At 46.9% G+C, this 8,475-nt stretch overlaps 1 long non-coding RNA gene across 1 annotated transcript; it reads right to left on the bottom strand.

Moving 5' to 3' along the window:
- Nucleotides 1–4,791: 4,791 nt before the first annotated feature.
- Nucleotides 4,792–8,218, bottom strand: LOC133059201 (uncharacterized). Its single transcript, XR_009693494.1, has 3 exons — nucleotides 7,986–8,218; nucleotides 5,510–5,566; nucleotides 4,792–5,075 (listed from the first exon to the last, which is right to left on the bottom strand). It is a non-coding gene; the product is annotated as an uncharacterized LOC133059201 (long non-coding RNA).
- Between the last annotated feature and the right edge of the window lie 257 nt (nucleotides 8,219–8,475).

The raw sequence follows: 8,475 nt of genomic DNA, 5'->3' as shown, positions 1-8,475 counted from the left end.
ATACTAGGATCCCCGTACAAAACCAATATCACACCCAAGAACTTAAGCAAATAAGCAAGCATTTTCAACACAGCCATAGCCCCACCAAGAATTGGGGCAGACTTGAAGTTTAAAAAAAAAAAAAGTTTCTGAGTTTGAAAAGTTTTCTTCTGCCTGATACGGAAGACAGGCAGAAACAGACAAATGAAGTTGGAAACCGAAGAAGGTTCTCCAAGGACACTACAAGGCCCACTGGGCTGTCCCCTGCCAACTTGATTATTCAGAGTAGAGCTGTCTTTCTTCCCAGGGCTTTTGGAATTCACTCTCTGGCATGACTGTAAGAGAATGGACGCGCCAGCGCCCCCTAGGTTCCGTAAGCAACTTCTTGCTAAGATCAGCAAGGTCAAGGGTGCTGCTAACCGGCCTACACTGCCAGAACAGTCCTTGCCACAGACCTTCATAGTGTTGAGTGCCTGGTTTGACCCCACCAAAGCAATTATCCAAACCACATGATAAACATCACTAGGTGCCCAAGTGGAGGCTACAGACGTTTCCATTTCTTAAAATCCAACTTACTTTTCAAGATTCATCTCACATCTCACCCTTGAAGCCACCCCCTGGTGTCCCGAGCCAGCCTTATGGCCCATTGTTTAAGAGCCTTTGCAAGGATGTAAACTCAGTATAGGTCAGTACAGTATAGCACCCTTGACCTCTACCCACTAGATCCAGTAAGCACATCTCTTTCCTCCAGGCATGACAAGCAAAAATGTCTCCAGATTTTTCTCCTTAAGGGATAAAATACTGTGGTTCAGAGTCCTCGGTCTGTATGAATATGTCACCATATGAATACGACCATATGAATATGGTCACCATAACATAACCCTCAGCAACACAAAGTCAGGAGCCTTTGCATGCCTTTTTTGCATTCTCCCAACTAATAACCCAGTTCTGGAGAAACAGCAATTGCCCCCCAAAATATTCATTGAAATGAATTAATCTGTCATCATTGCCACCATACATCTTTCAGAGTAACTCTTATTTGTCCTTCCCATCTCACCTCAAGGGTCTCCTATTTACAGATGCTTTCCCCAAATCCAGACTTGCAAGGTTCTCTTTACTTTCGGTGAGGAAGTATTGCTATCTATAATCTTCTAATTAGTTCCTCCAGCACCCTAGAAGACCAGGCTGTTGGCCTAGCATTTCCATTACGGATACTAAGGCTCAGAGAGCTGATCTGGCATGTTCAAGGTCACACAGCCAGTATGTGACAGATTTGACAATGGGCCAGTCAGGTGACAGTGGGCCAGTCCCCTAGAGGGACAGAACTATGGGCGCTGAGCAGAGCATCAAGGGGGCTGGCATTTGGGGCAGAGCACTCATCACAGAGTGCTTTTTTTGAAAAGACCCTGATGCTGGGAAAAGTTGAAGGCAGGAGGAGAAGGGGACGACAGGGGATGAGATGGCTGGATGGCTTCACCGACTCAATGGACAACTCCAGGAGTTGGTGATGGACAGGGAGGCCTGGCGTGCTGCAGTCCATGGGGTCGCAAAGAATCGGACACAAGTGAGTGACTGAAATGAACTGAACTCACCACAGAAGAAAACTGGAATTTAAGGAGGAGAGTCGGTCAGAAACCAGGACCAATATGGTGTGAATACAAGACTGCATGGGGAGAGGTACCCCCAAGAACACACTCCACACCAGCCTACAGCACCTGACTAACCCAGGATGAAGGGTTACGTTCCATGGTTAAGCCAGCTGGTGACTCTTAGGATGTTAATAGATGTCTGGCCTTGGTCCAGGTTTGAGGAATACGGTGCTGCAGGTGAGGAAAGGAGTCCGGATGCAGTGGGTTACCCATCATATGCACCCAAGTGTGTTGGATTCCTAGTGTGCTGGGTTCACTATCCTCTCCTGGGGGGAGATGTCAGTCATTTAGTCACTGATGTCAGTAATCAACACCTACTGTTGTGCTGGGCTGGTGAAGGGCACAGAAGATGGGAAGGTAAGCACAACAGAAGTGGTCCTTATCTCTCAATGCTAATCTAATAATTACACAAATAAATGTTTAGTTACAAACAGTGACAGGTGTTAGGGAGGAAAGGTGTTGTGTGCCATGATAGCATATAACAGAAGGATATCACCTAGTCTAAGGACTGGGGATGATTTCCCCGAGAAGATGATAATTGAGCTGAGAGCTGAAAAATGAATAAAAAGTAATTATGTTCGTGTGTGTTGAGGTGGTAGATGGCTCCAGGCTGAAGAAACAGCAGGGCAGAGTCTCTGAGGCAGAACCATGGAGCGGTGAGGTTGAAGAATGCAAGGTGCAGAGCACAGCGGAGCCCTTTGTGTGTGTGTGTTTTTTTTTTTGGGGGGGGGGGAGTTAAAATGACTAGAATCAAAGGAAACAAGGCTAATGTTCCATTCAGTGTTCTTGATGGTGAAAGGTTCTCTTCCCAAGAGGACAAAAATAACATGCTACTTCAAAGAGAGAGGTAGGCAGACTTTGCAGGCAGGGCTTCCCTCAATGACAGGATCTTGGTGGGGTTGTTAGTCCAGAGTTTGACCTGAGAATGTCAAGCAATTCAGTTTCTTTCATTTTATTCAGCCAATCAGATTCTGGGGATTGACTCACATTGACCAAAGTCATGGAAAATAGATGTATAAATCAAAATGCCTATATATAATTTCATCAGTAATGCAACTGCCTGGAGAATTGAAATATTCATGTCTATTGGTCAATGTACTCCCTTTCCTATAAAGTGGTCCACAGAGGAAGGCAAATGTCCATAAGCTTAATGAGTGAGGAGGAATTGGAACAAAGCCTACTGTCAAATAATCCAGCTGACCATTCAATGCACCATATTCTATTAAGAGATGAGCATATAGTCTAAGCCCCAAATGAGAACACAGGGCTTAACAAAGAACTCTAATTCAGTTTTTGTTCTATTAAAGCCTTCAACTGATTGGATGAGGCCTGTCCACATTATGGAGGGCAATCTGCTTTACTCCGAGTCTGCAGACTTAAATATTATTCGTGTCTAGAAAAATACATTCACAGGAACATCTGGAATAATATCTGACCAAATTGCTGAGTACAGTGGCTGTTATGAGCTGAACTGTGTCCTCCGTTCTCCACCTTCCAAATTATGTTGAAACTCTAACCCCCAACATAACTGTATTTGGAGATAGGGACTGTAGGAGGTAATTAAGGTTAAATTAAGGGTGGAGCCTAGATCAATAGGATTGCAGGCCTTATGAAATGCACACAGTGGAGGTCACGTGAGCACAAAGGAAGACGGTTGCTGCCTGCAAGCCAAGAAAAGAGGCCTCAGAATCACACGTGTGTTGCTGGCACCTTGATCTTGGACTCAACCTCCACAACTGTGAGAATAAACTTTCGCTGTTTAAGCTACTCTGGTATTTTCTTACAGTAGCCTTAGCAGACTAATACAGTGACCCATCTAAACTGACACAAAAAATTAATCATCATGCAAGCATTTATATTAACTGGAGTTTACTTTAAAATACTTAAAAAACAATTTTTTTTAATTTAAAAAATAATCCAGGGAGGATAGATGAAATATGATTGGCAAAATGTTGATAACTGTTGAAACTAGGTGCTGGAGAAGTGGAATTTCATTACATTATTATCTGAAATTTTCTATCATGAGCCACTTAAAAAGAAATATTCAGGAGGCTACCGTGTCCCAACCCAATAATGACTGGAAGAATTCACACACCCTCTTTATTCTTTGGAAGATGAATGTTTTAATAATGAAATTCTTTAAGTACTTTTGTCCAGCTCTAATCTGTACCTTCCTTTTTCCTATTCAGCCAGCAAGTTCTCATTAAGATATGACTCAAGGACATGGAGTTCATTAAAATGATCATCATATCACATGGCGGGTAGAACACTGTCAAAAAAAATTCTCTGTCTCCAGCAGAGCATGTCATTCAGGGCTTCCTGCAACTGAAAAAGCCCAGTAGCTGAAGAAGGTTTTTGAGATTTGCCTTCTAAAGATCTAGATAATGTACCACATTATCATGTAAATCCCTGTTACAAAATTTGAAATGTATTCAGTATTGCTGTTATGCTTCTGTAGTTCTCACACTTTGGAAAAGTTTAGAATAAAGTGAAGTGAAGTGAAAGTCGCTCAGTCGCATCCAGCTCTGTGACCCCACGGACTATACAGCCCATGGAATTCTCCAGGCCAGAATACTGGAGTGGGTAGCCTTTCCCTTCTCCAGGGGATCTTCCCAACCTAGGATTCTAACCCAGCTCTCCTGCATTGCTGGCAGATTCTTTACCAGCTGAACCACATACTTCCTACTAAAATTGTATATAATGCAAATATTTGCATCCAGCTTCCTCTGACTACATTTCTGTTTCAGCTAAGGAATGCTAAGTGGTTTCATCTGTTAAAAAAAAAAAAAAAAAAGCCAGAACAAAGTATTTAGGATCTTTGATCTTTTTTTTTTTTTTTGAAGAATAAGAGGAGTCTTTTCACCTAATAATAAATATACTTTAAGAATAGGCATTTTCAGAAACCTCATACTGTATATTGGAATCTGCAAACAAAAAAATATTTTTTTCAGTATAGGCAGAACTAGGTCAGAGAACCTGTTGAAGTGGACAGAAAGGAAGAAATTCCCATCTGTTCTGTTCCCCGACAATTCATCAATGGGGTCCAAGTGTTGCAGGAAGGGGGACCCCTTCCAGGGCCCGAAACTGGGCTCTTGTCTAACACTCGGAAATGAATTGTCCGAGGAGACACATGCTGACAAAGCAAGAGATTTTATTGGGAAAGGGCTCCCGGGTGGAGAGCAGTAGGTAAGGGAACCCAGGAGAACTGCTCTGCCGCATGGCTCGCAGTCTTGGGTTTTATGGTGATGGGATTAGTTTCCGGGTGGTCTTTGGCCAGTCATTCTAATTCAGAGTCTTTCCTGGTGGCGCACGCATCGCTCAGCCAAGATGGATGCTAGCGAGAGGGATTCTGGGAAGTGGACGGACAGGTAGTGTCTCCTCTCGATCTTTCCCGAACTCTTCCGGCTGGTGGTGGCCTATTAGTTCCGTATTCCTTATCAGGATCTCCTGCCATAAAACAACTCATGCAAATAGTTACTATGGTGCCTGGCCAGGGTGGGCGGTTTCAATCAGTGTGCTTCCCCTAACACAAAGCAGGCTTAAGGGACGGGACTCAGCAAAATGGTTTCTAAGTGAAAGTGGAAATCATGTTTTTGGGAAAGTTGTTTGGTGGGAAATCTGGACTGATAACCAGAGCCTTTTCAACCAGGTGCCCTGATGTGATGTTTCAATCCCGAATTCCAGACCTCTGACTGTCCTTATCTATTCTGAAAGGTGTGGGCTGGGCGAGGCAAAAGTCAAGCTTCCCCTGAGATGTCGCAGGGTCCCAGGTGAGTCTACCTGGGCTGGGAGGTAGACTCAGGGGTGTGGGAGTGTGGAGGGGTGTGGGCACCCTGGGTCTCCCAGGCCTGACCAGAGAAGCCCAAACATTGTAGACTCACCAGGCTGCGTGACAAGCGAGGAGATGGGACACCAGTGCCTGCAGGCGTCTCTGCCAACTGAATAAACAAAAACAAAACCCTCTGCAAAGGAGCAGTGGGTCAGTCTGACAGCATCAACAAATATCCAAGTCCGGGCAGAGAAACACCCATCACTGCAGGGCAACCAAGTCAAAGGCACAGACGAGTGTGTTTGCCAGAAAAAAGAGGACAACGGGAGAGGGAAGCAGAGCCTGGAGACGGAGAAATGTGGGCCCTTCAACGGCTGGTACACGAGCCCTCAGGACACAGATGCCAGGAGAGCCTCAGAAATAGCCTTTGGGTCGCCGCCAGGGGAGCGTTTGCGTCAGGGCGGCAGGGCCAGCTGTGAGCTCTGGAGTTTGCCGAGCCTCAGGCAAAGCCACAAGCAGCGGCAAGGTCACAGGGGAGCCGTGCAGGCTCTGCTGACGCTGAGCTAGTAGGATTTTCCAGAAACTACCGCGAGCAAGGAGCACCAGGCATATTACATGGGGATGGTCCAGACCCAGAGTCTGGGGATAACCTCAGATGAAGTAAGAGCGATTATCATTCTGCACTTTTGTACCAGAAATGCCTGGGGACCAAGAAAGGACCACTCTGAGGAAGAGGGGGGGAGGATCTATCAGCTAGTTCAGTTCAGTTGCTCAGTTGTATCAGACTCTGCGACCCCATGGTCTGCAGCATGCCAGGCTTCCCTGTCCATCACCAACTGCTGGAGTTTACTCAAACTCATGTCCATTGAGCCGGTGATGCCATCCAACCCTCTCATCCTCTGTCGTCCCCTCCTCCTCCTCCCTTCAATCCTACCCAGCACCAGGGTCTATCTGCTAAGCAGCATCCAAAATCAGCACTGGTTGGTAGAGACGGGCCCTGAGAAGAGGAAGTGCAAAATCCAGTGTCATGTGACCACCTGAGGCTCCCACAGGGTCTCAGGGTTCCACTGGGCTGGACCCTTGGGGAACCAGCAGTGGTCCCTGTAGCCTGCTCCGTTCCAGCCTGACTGCACCCTCTCTCTCCTGATGGCTGAGTATTCCATGTCTTTTCTGGGTCTTTTCCTTCCTAGTCACTCAGGTTTCCAGACACATCCTCAGTCTCAGCCAAGGAGAGCTGCCCTTGGGCTCCTGAAGAATATGGCTCCTCGAAAGCCAGAAAAAGTACCACAGGAGTGCACACACACACACACACACACACACACACACACATACACACCACCATACCCCTTACAGATTCCCTCCATAACCATCACCCTGCCTTTCTCTTGTCTTCCTTAGATATAACTCATGTCCGACTCTTTGCAACCCCATGGACTATAGCCAACCAGGCTTCTCTGTCCATGGGATTCTCCAGGCAAGAATACTGGAGTGGGTTGCCAGCCCTCCTCCAGGGGATCTTCCTAACATGGGGATGGAACCCACATCTCGTAGGTCTCCTGCATAGGCAGGTGGGTTCTTTATCATTAGGGCCTCTTAGGAAGACCTGGATAAAACTATGTCCCCCCCCCCCCCAAAAAAAAAAACTATGTTCCCACAAGTACTGGATGGGGAACAAATACCCATTTTTATCTGGAGAAACACTCCTAGAAAAATGGTAACCCATGAACCAGAGCAAAGACCCACATATAACAGAGGGAATTTTCTACCACCATGTGGTGAGACTACCTCATATTTGTATAGTGCTTTCAAGTTTACAAAAAACTTTCCCATCGAGTGAGGCAATTATTGTGAATCCCATGCTCTGAACTCAAAACTTGAACTTGAGGAGTTTAAGTGGTTATTTCAAAGTCACCCACTTACTCAGTGACAGACCTGGAATTCAAACCTCACGATTTAATTCCAAGTAAAATCCTATCTCTAATAAGGTAATAAAAATAGTTCCCAATTATTGAGCACTTACTCTGTGCTGTGCCCTATCCTATGTGCCATACTCACTTACATTTAGTTAGCTCTCATGAAAACCCTATAAGACAACGCTATTATTATACCCATTTTTAGGAATGAGGAAAACTGAGGCACACGGAGTTGCATCATTGCCCAAGGTCATACACCATACCACACTATCCTATAGCTACCTACAATTTTCCTATTCCTACTGTCCTGCAAATCACAAACTTGGGCTAGGAAACAAAGTAATCAGCAGATAATGAGCCAAATAGGAAGTATGGGAAAGGCAGAGCAGACGCGGGTGCACAGCCGAAAGTTCAGCCCACAAGCAGTCCGTTGCTACAGGTGTTAGCTACTGACCCTGGGTACACAGACGACACCAACTTATTTTAAGCTTAAGGGAGAGAAGGTTTACTGACAGTATCAGCCAGGACCTGGCAGGAAACAGATGGCACAACCCAGAGGGTTCAGCTGAAAAGAATGTAATGGAGGGACTATTTACAGAAGGGCAGGCAGGAGGAAAGGAAGCAGCGTGGGGCGATGAGGCCCCGGAAACAACAAATGCCGGAAGCGGTCACCACCTCTAGGACTGGCGGGCTGATGATGGAGGGACCAGGTCAACAGAAGGCAGAGAGCGCTGGGGCGGGGAGGGGGCTGCGGCCACCCATGGGACCGCCCGGTCCCTTCCATCTCCTGCTGGTGCCTCCCCTTAGCAGACAGCTCGGAAAGCCCCGAGACAGAGGGGCCTCGGTGAGGCTGCCCTGTAGATGCCCCCGACCTCATGGCATAGGAGGGCAGAAGACGAAGAGGCGGGGGACGCAGGTGCGGAGCGTCAGCCAGTGACCCACTCGTCTCGTCCTGACCCCGCCCACTCGTCTCATCCGGACCCCGCCCACTCCTCTTCTGGCCCGCCCACTCATCTCGTCCTGGTCCCGCCCATTCTCTTCTTGCCCCGCCCACCCCGGGACTGTTGACTGTCTCTCGGTTAATCTCGCACCTGTTTAAGTGGACCAAATATTAAAGGGAGCATCACCATCTCCTGTGTTTCTTCTCCCGGGGACAGGCCCGCGA

Source organism: Dama dama, chromosome 7 (assembly GCF_033118175.1).
Source record: "Dama dama isolate Ldn47 chromosome 7, ASM3311817v1, whole genome shotgun sequence".
Lineage (NCBI taxonomy): Eukaryota > Metazoa > Chordata > Mammalia > Artiodactyla > Cervidae > Dama > Dama dama.
Note: the sequence above shows the minus strand (reverse complement) of the source record. Positions and strands in the feature narration are given on the sequence as shown.